We start from the raw sequence: 9,669 nt of genomic DNA on the forward strand, positions 1-9,669 counted from the left end.
ATGGGTGGAAACCTGGTGACACGGAACAGGCAGTCCCCCACCCACGTGTGGTGGATAAAAATCAGGAGGGAGACCTCAGGAGCAAGGGATCCCAGCCCCACACCAACCACTCAGCCCGAGGTTCCAGTTCCAGGAAGGTAAGTCCCCATCACTCCTAGCTGTACAAACCAGTGGGGGTTGGGGCAGCAGAAGAAACTTCAGGATTCTCAGTTATCTTCTGTTAAAGAGCCCACAACGGACTCAGGACTTACCTAGACTCACTCCCTCTGGGCTCCAGCACTGAGGCAGCAACTGGAAAAGCACCAGTGACATACGGGAAGAAAATAAAGTGTCTGGCATCAGGGCAAAAGCTGGGGGACACCTTCCTCCCAGAAAAAATTCCAGAGGCCAGGCCATGCCATCATCCCTTTTCGGAGCCCTCCCCGACACAGAGCCACAGAGCGGCCACACCATGTCTCAGACTACATCAACCTGGTTCACATGGGTTGCCTTGCCCTGGTGATTACCTGAGGCTCTGCCCCATCCAACTTATGGTTGCACTTTTCTGCAATAGCCCATGCTACTAAGACAGGGAGTCAAGGCAGACCTACCTAACACACAGAAACAAACACAGGGAGGCTGCCAAAATGAGGAGACAAAGAAATACAGCCCAAATAACAGAACAAAAACTCCAGAAACAGAACTAAACAAAATGCAGGTGCAGAGTTCAAAACACTTGTTTTTAGGATGCTCAAGAAACTCATTGGGTACTTCAACAGCATAGAAAAAAGACCAGGCAGAAATGAAGCTTACACTAAGTGAAATAAAGAAAAAATTACAGGGAATCAACAGTGGACTGGGATGAAGCCAAGAATCAAATCAATGATTTGGAACATAAGGAAGAAAAAAACTTTCAATCAGAGCAGCAAGAAGAAAAAAGAATCCAAAAAATTGAGGATGAGGTAAGGAGTCTCTGGGACAAATTCAAATATACCAACATTTGAATCATAGGGGTTCTGGAAAGAGAAGAGAAAGAGCAAGAACTTGAAAACATTTGAAAATATAATGAGAGAAAACTCCTTAATTTGGTGAAGGAATAGACATACAAGTCCAGGAAGCACAGATAATCCCTAACAAGATGGACCCAAAGAGGACCACACCTAGATACATCATAACTAAAATGTTAAAGGTTAAAGATAAAAGAGAGAATCTTCAAAGCAGCAAGAAAAAAGCAGACAGTTACCTACAAAGGAGTTCCCATAAGACTGTCAGCTGATTTTTCAAAAGAAATTTTGTAGGAAGGATTGGTAAGAAGTTCAAAGCAGACTTCCAGCCAAGATGGAGGCATAGGTGGACACACTGTGTGTCCTTGCACAACCAAAATTAGGACAACAAAAATTTGGAAACAAAAAAAACAACCAGAACAGACAGAAAATTGAACTGTACGGAAGTCCTGACAACCATTCATCCAGACTGTTAAGAGAGGCAGAGTTGGCCGGCGGTAAGGGGTCTCGACAGGAAAAAGCGGTGGCTGGCAGACCCAGATGCTCAGGGTGCAGGCGGTGGCTACCAGACCCTGGTGGCAGGCCCCAGGCACAGGCGCGGGGAGGCAACAAGCAGACCCAGTGAGGCACACAAGGCACCTGGCTGTCTGCAGTCACACATTCATGTACAGATAAACCAGGTAAAAATGGGCAGTGAGACAGACCATGCAATCCAGGGCCCCAGTGCCAGGAAGCAAAGCCTAAAAGCACCAATAGAAAACACTTGTGGAGACTAAGGTGCCAGGAGAGACTCTCAGCCTCACAGGAGAGTTCATTGGAGAGAACCAGAGAGTCCCGGAATGTACACAGGCCTACCCACCAGGGAACCAGCACCAGAAAGGCCCAATTTGCTTGTGGGAAGCGGCAGAGGGGACTGAAATCTGACAGAGAGCAGAGGAAGCACCATTGTTCCCTCTCGGACCCTGCCCCACACACAGCGTCACAACCCAGCCACTGGTTTGTCCCACCCTGGTGAACATCTAAGGCTCTGCCCCTCATACGTAGCAGGCTGGACAAGACAAAAAAATGGCTTAAAGGGAAGAACAAATCAAAGTCTCAGAGCCAATACTTTTAAGCAACGAAGAGATAGCCAACCTATCAGATACACAGAGTTGAAAGCACCAGTGATCAGGATGCTCACAGAACTGGTTGATTTTGGTTGCAAATTAGATGAAGCCTACACTAAGTGAAATGAAGAAAAATGCACAGGGAATCAACAGTGATGGAAAGAAAACTGGGTCTCAAATCAATGGAGTGGATCAGAAGGAAGAAAAAAACATACAATCAGAAAAGAATGAAGAAGCAAGAATTTTAAAAAAATGAGGAGAGGCTTACAAACTCCAGAACATATTGAAATGTTCCAACATCCAAATTATAGGGGTACCAGAAGGAGAAGAGGAAGAGCAACAAGTGGAAAAGTTATTTGAACAAATAATAAAGAACTTCCCCAATCTGGCCAAGGAAATAGACTTCTAGGAAGTCCAGGAAGCTCAGAGAGTCCCAAAGAAGTTGGACCCAAGAAGAAACACGCCAAGACACATCATAATTACATCAGCCAGTATTAAAGAGAAGGATAGAATCCTAAAAGCAGCAAGAGAAAAGGAGACAGTTACCTACAAAGGAGTTCCCATAAGACTAGCAGCTGATTTCTCAAAAGAAACCTTGCAGGCAAGAAGGGGCTGGAAAGAAGTATTTAAAGTCATGAAAGGGAAGGACCTACATCCAAGATTACTCTATCCAGCAAAGCTCTCATTTAGAATGGAAGGGCAGATACAGTGCTTCCCAGATAAGGTCAAGTTAAAGGAGTTCATCATCACCAAGCCCTTATTATATGAAACATTAAAGTAACTTATCTAAGAAAAATACCAAAAACTATGAACAGTAAAATGACAACAAACTCACAACTAACAACAACTGAATCTAAAAAACAAAAGCAAAAACTAAGCAAACAACTAGAATAGGAACAGAATTACAGAAATGGAGATCACACTGGATGGTTATCATGGGGCAGGGGGAGAATGGGGGAAAAGGTGCAGGGAATAAGAAGCATAGCTGGTAGGCACAAAATAGACAGGGGGAGGTTAAGAATAGCATAGGCCTGGCTGGCGTAGCTCAGTGGATTGAGCATGGGCTGTGAACCAAAGTGTCGCAGGTTCGATTCCCAGTCAGGGTACATGCCTGGGTTGCAGACCATGACCCCCAGCAACTGCACATTGATGTTTCTCTCTCTCTCTCTCTCTCTCTCTCTCTCTCTCTCTCTATCTCCCTCCCTTCTCTAAAAATAAGTAAATAAAATCTTTTAAAAAAAGAATAGCATAGGAAATAGAGAAGCTAAAAACCTTCTATGTACGACCCATGGACACGAACTAAGGGGCGATGGGGGGGATCCTGGAGGGAGGGGCAGTGAAGCGTGAAGGAGGATAAAGGGGAGAACAGAATGGGACAACTGTAATAGCATAATCAATAAAATATATATATTTTAAGAAGTATTAGGAGACCTAGTCACCAAATTGCCCTGCTTTCTAACAACCTAACCCAGAACAGACCCCCACTTCCTTGTACTCAAATCAAAAAGCACAGCCCAAATCCTCAGTTAAGCCTCTCACACTGCCCCTTTCCCAGACCCTCCATGGTTCTCTGTGGTGTGAGCTCTCCTGCCGTGCACAGCAACTTACGAACCTAACCTGAACTACCGGCACATCCTTGGTGGCCTTGGGCAGGTGGTCGCTGACGGTCTCTTCCTCTCTGACTTTCTCCAACGCAGCAGAGCAAACCTTCTCGCACCTATTCCTAAGGTCCCTGTGCAAGCTGCCAGCTTCCTTGAATCCTGCTTGGAACAACACTCGGGTGCAACATCGCTTCCTCTCTATGGTACTTCTTGGTAAAACTGTCTCTCCGTCTCTCTCCCGTGAGACTGTTTATTCCCCGATGACAGGGGCTGTGTCTTCCTCGGCACTGGGCCGGTCCCTAGGACATCTGTTGAACAACTGCAGCCCGGGTAGGCCTCGGAGCATCTCGGCCCCAAGCTCCAAGCCGGTCATGAGTCTTCCTCCCTCGCAGCCCCACGTCTCATGGGGAGCCACAGAGTGGGAATAGGAGAATGTTGCTTCTCGTCAGCACTTCAGCGAGTGCTTCTCATTTGTGCCTTGTGTGCTGTTCTTACATCTGCAAAGTTGCCCTGGACCAGGTGGCCAGTCCTCAGAGGCCACCCCCGGGACTCGCCCATCCCCTGCCGGTGCTGTGCCACATTATTGAAAGCAGATGACTGCAATGCAGGCAAATAACAGGAACACAAGTTAATCAGTGGAGGACATCAAAACCTTTCACCGGAGGGAAGAAAGGAAGAGTCGTCAGGTTTAAATCACCTCCATAAAACATCTGCAAACAGGGGCCGCAGAGGCTGCTGGGAGCCCGAGGTTCCTGTCTAACCTGCACAACTAGCAGCTTGAAGGAAGCAGCCTTTTGGAGATAAGTATGGCCTGAGGTGCACCCCTTTGTCTCTTCTCTAGTTTAAACTGTCAGCTTTCAGGCGAGCTGCATCTGTCTGGGCTCTGGCACCACAGGGCACCACCTCCCACAGGACAAGACCCAGGACCAGCCACTGGCAGCCCACCTCCAAAGGCATTCTGGGAAGAAATGGGCCCTGCTGTTGCCAAAGAAAATAGGATGTTTCTCAGCTTCACTGAATTCAGAGAAAAATTTTTTAAGTGGTCGAAAACAACATGTTGTGGGTATTTTTTCCCCCCTCTCTAAAATGGTTCCCTGGCCCTGGCTGGTGCGGCTCAGTGGATTGAGTGCCAGCCTGTGAACTGAAGGGTCACTGGTTCGATTCCCGGTCAGTGCACTTGCCTGGGCTGCGGGGCAGGTCCCCAGTGGGGGGCATGTGAGAGGCAACCAATCTATGTTTCTCTTCCTCTCTTTTCCCTTCCTTTCCCCTCTGTCCTAAATAAATATCTTTTTTTAATCAATACATACATACATACATACATACATACATAAAATGGTTCCCTGGATAGCAAGGGCAGGGCAAATAGCACTCACTCACCCAAGTTTAAAATGCCAACCCCACTGCCACTCCCGGGTCCTCTTCCTCGCTCTTTCCTGCAGAATCAGCCCCACCCCCAGACCCTCGCTCCGCCAGAAAGGAATTAGGGTCACAGACATAGACACGGGAGAGAAGGCGCCCAGCATGGCTCTCTGTAAAAAAGAAAGAGCTTTTCTTGTCGTCTCTTTTCCCGTAGTTGAGGGGAGGTTGAAATATCACACAATGGTCCTTTTTTCCCCCGGCAAAAATTAATCCCGCCAGCCACAGCAAGGGCTGTGAACCAGACACCGCCTCTCAATAGCCTAAGAAACACGTGACCTGGAGAATCACCTCAATTTTGTCACCCATAAAGCGGGGTTCTTTTATCTCACCCCCAACATCAAAGGGGCGTTATAAGAAACATTTGTACAATATCTTTAAAGAACTTGTGGTTTCTCGGAGGGGGGCGGAAATGGAATGTGAGGTGAGACTATGGAAAAAAAAAAAAAGGGTCGACACGTCCGAAAATGAATGAAACACGTTTCTAGACCACATGCTGCACCTGACCTGGCAGCTCGAATTCCAGGACCAACCCCAGCGGAGGGGGCATCGTCAGGAGGCCTGTGGAGCTCTGTGCCCACCCCACCCCCACGCTGCAGCAGGGACACACCCATCTGGTTCCCGAGGTCAGGCACAGCCAGGCTGGCCTCCAATGGAGCCAGACAGACGGGGTCGGTCTGCGTACCCCACCACTGCCTCTGCCCCCAGGGGTACATCGTCATCACTAAGGACCCCATCATCTCTCCCCCACCTAGACCACCAGCAACTACCTGCCATCAGCCCACCAGCACCATCCCCCCCACCCCCACCCCCGACCAACACATGTTGGTTCGAAAACTGGCCCCCTACACAGGAGGGAGGGAGAGACCAAAGCATCCAGCCACTCCAAATTGGTAGGCGGTGCATTTCACAAGCAAGGGACTTACTTGAGAGGTTTATCTTGGGCAGTCTAAGACAAGCAGGTATCCACACCAGCTCCCAGAATCTCAACAGTTTCTACAGAGGCCTCGCCTGGGCTCAGTCCTGTATTTCCTACAGAGGTCTCAGCCATACCGTGCTCTCTCTAGGCTGCATCCTCGCAACTGGCCCCCACTGTGGAAACGGGGGGCACAGAACATACATTCCAAGCACAAGGGAGCGGGTGAGGAGCCTCCAGTTGCCGGGGTCCAGCTCCCGGAGTACTAACCAGCAGTCATGTCCTCTCAATGGCTTTCCCCAACCCGACATCACCACCTCCTGTCCACACCCATGCCACCCCCACATTAGCATGTTGAGGAAACAGGGTCCGAGGACAGGAGACCAGTGGCCTAGACTGTCTAGTAGATTTACATCTGTCATCAGAGAACACTTAGCAAGTTGCTTAGGGTAATAACAACAATAATAAAAGCTCATAATTTGAGTGCTTGCTGTGTGCCAGGGACCACTCCCAGTGCTTTTCAAGTATTAACTCGTAACGACCTCATGCAGAAAGTACCATCGCTGCACCTGTGTTAACCACGGGGCAGCTGCAACACAGGGAGGCTGAGTAATTAGCACCAAGTCTTGTGGCCATTAAGCGTCAGACCTGGGACTTAGCCCAGGCCGTTCGGAGCCCATGCTGCGTGACCACTTTCTACGGCACTTTAATGAAGAGCATGCATTGCATTCACCGGGGCATTGGGGTCCCAGGGCCATGACCCGAATAGGAGGCTCCAGCTACTGATAACTGCCTGCCTCGTGGACACCACATGCTCCAGAAACAAGGCTGTGATCCTCAGTAATAACAACCAGGAGTGGTGCTGTGGATGCACTTTGCTTTCTGAATCCTCACAATCATCTCATGGGGTAGGGAATGTGATTCCTGTCTTACAGATGAGGAAACTGAGGCTCAGAGAAGATCAACTGACTGGCTGATGGTCAGGCAGTGGACCTGCCCTGAAAAGGCCCTCTGCAGAGGAGTCACATTTACCCACCATGTGCCAAGCACCCTCCGCACTCCCCGCAGCCTGACCTACTTCAGGGCCAGGGAGGGTTGCAGAGCTGTGCCGTGGTTTGATGCTGACTCGTAAAAATGGCTGCTGCCGTTTGCAATTAGACACTCGAAGACCTCTATCCTGAGCCCTTAAATATATACAGTGACCTATGTGCTGATGTGGCCAAAGGACAAGGAACATGTGAAATTGTTCCCATTAAAATCAGCCCTGGGGGCAACCACCGCATAACCAAGTGGAAGGCCTGGCTAGGCCCTCGGGTTTTTATTATTGGATCACTGCCGTTCTCTGCCTATAAAGTTCGGCTCTCCCTCCCTCCTCCGCCATCAGCCTCCGGCCGCTGCCCCCTCCCACTCACAGACACAACACCTTCTTCTAACAGCCTTTAATTAATGGAAAACCTTCAGCTGTTTCTACCCTAATAGGGGGTCTGTTCCTATCAGAATAACAAATCAAGTATCCTGTCTGATTTACAAGGTGTATTTTTGCTTGGCATGGGTGGGAGGGGGTGGGGGGCGGTAAACAGCAAACACGCTGCGGGCACTAAGAGTTCTCATCTAGCGCCTGGGAGACTCACTGTTTTGTTTCACGGCTTCCTGGATTCACAATGCAAGGCTGCTTCAGCTCTTGGCAGGGAATCAGCTACAGAGCTTCCTCACAGGACCCCAATTACATTGCTAACAGTAAAGAAGAAAAGTTGAACCAATTTTAGAACAAGAGTTAAGAGGGAATGAGAAAAAAAAAAAATCCCTGCTGTGATCTTTTTAAACATTCATTGGGAAAGAGTTCCCTCTTGTGGTGGAACTGGGAATTGCCGCTCTTACCCAGAAAGTTTTCTGATGTCCAAAAGTTAATAAAACTTTTTGTGCCATGAACCATATGGGCAATCAGGTAAAACCTGTGTATTTTATAAAGAAAGCCAATTACATTAGACTTATTTATCCAGCTGTTAAATAAACAGGGGCCATCCAAACATAGGTGCTTCTTTAACAGGGTGGATAATAAGACCTAGTGCAAGGTCTAATTAACCATCGATGCAAAGTGGTGAAGAGTGTAAGTGGCATTTTGAGAAATTAGTGGCAACTGTAATGAGATATGCAAATAACCAGGGCTTCTAGAAGTGGCAAAGTCATAGGTTCTGGTAATACTGCAAAGGTCACTATTTGACCTTTTGTCGCCATTTGTAAAGGAAGGAAATCCTACACTTTAGTTCGAGGCTGGTCAACACAGTCTTTTCCCATTCTGGAGCCTGCATATCCTGAATTCCATCCACGCAGCCTGGTGTGGATGGCGCCCAGGTATTCTGATCTAGCTTAATCTATTCAGTTGACTAGTTTCTCCACATAAGGCAAGGAGATCACCGGTTTTGTAGTATTTCATTGCAGGTGGGGGGCTGCGGGGCAGGGGCAGAAATGTTACTGTTATCTCCAGGGTATGTGAGAACTGGGGAATCTGAGTTAAGTCAAGCACATTGAATGTAACTGAAATAATATCAGTCTAATTACTCGCTTCTGCCTCATCCTGGCTGAACAGGCCAGACACAGGCGAGCTTTCAGCAACAGACAGTCCGGATGAGCCTGAAGACACAGAAGGGCCAACCATCCCATCAGTTCCCCGCAGCGCAGGGCGCACTGCCCTGTGCTCGTACGGCAGCTGAAACAGCCAACAGTGTTGGCGCTCCGACCAGGCGCCGGTCCTTCAGGCATTCCTCCATCCTGCGGAAGGGTGATAGCTCCCTGCTTCAGCAGCATGGGCGTGGAGGCCGACAGGTGGAATGTCTTGCTCAGAATCACACAGCTGCCAGAGTGAGGCCGGGACTGGAGCCCAGGTCAGGCTGCTGCTAACGACTCAATGAAGAGGCCACTTCAGGTGGGTAGGTGGCTGTTTAACAAGCCCGGGGATTTAGTGACCGGGCGTGTCTCCTAGGCACACAGCAGGAGCGGGTCTCCACACTGCCCACCAGAATCTTCAAAGTTTCTAGAGAGGCCTGAACATGGTTTCAGTCAGGGGTTTGGTCTAGATGATCTCAACAAGCACCTACTCCCCTTTAGGTGCCATCCTTGAAAGCCAGTTTTTAGTGTTAGAATGGTGGACTGGGCTATCTTCCAAGGACGGGGGAGGGGGAGCCTCCAATACCCATCCGGGAGTAAAAGGTCAGGTCCTCTCACTTGGCCTCCTCCCACACTCCAGGCCTTGAGGGTGGTTTCTGCCATCATGAAGTCCCACAGGGTGGCCGAGCACCAGCCAGGGCTTGCCTCCACCTGAAGGCAGACGCCCCAGCAGCAACTCGGACACAGGAAGGAGAACACGCAGAGTGGGAGAGCGTGCATGCAGCGCTGTCGTCAGACCTTGGCTGCAGGTGTGCACGCGTGAATGTCCTCTGCTATCCCAGAGAGGGCCCCTGTGCAGGAGGTGGCTGTGAACTGAAGCTGACCGACCACGCACACAGGAGATATCCACTCCTTCCTTGATGGAAGTCCCTCGCTCCTGACTCTAAAGCCCATCCCACATGGGGTGATAAAAAATTCAGACTCGCCATTTCATGCCACCCAGCCTCATGGTCCCTTCAGCTACGGAAGCCCCACCTTGTTGG

Source organism: Phyllostomus discolor, chromosome 7, assembly GCF_004126475.2.
Source record: "Phyllostomus discolor isolate MPI-MPIP mPhyDis1 chromosome 7, mPhyDis1.pri.v3, whole genome shotgun sequence".
Lineage (NCBI taxonomy): Eukaryota > Metazoa > Chordata > Mammalia > Chiroptera > Phyllostomidae > Phyllostomus > Phyllostomus discolor.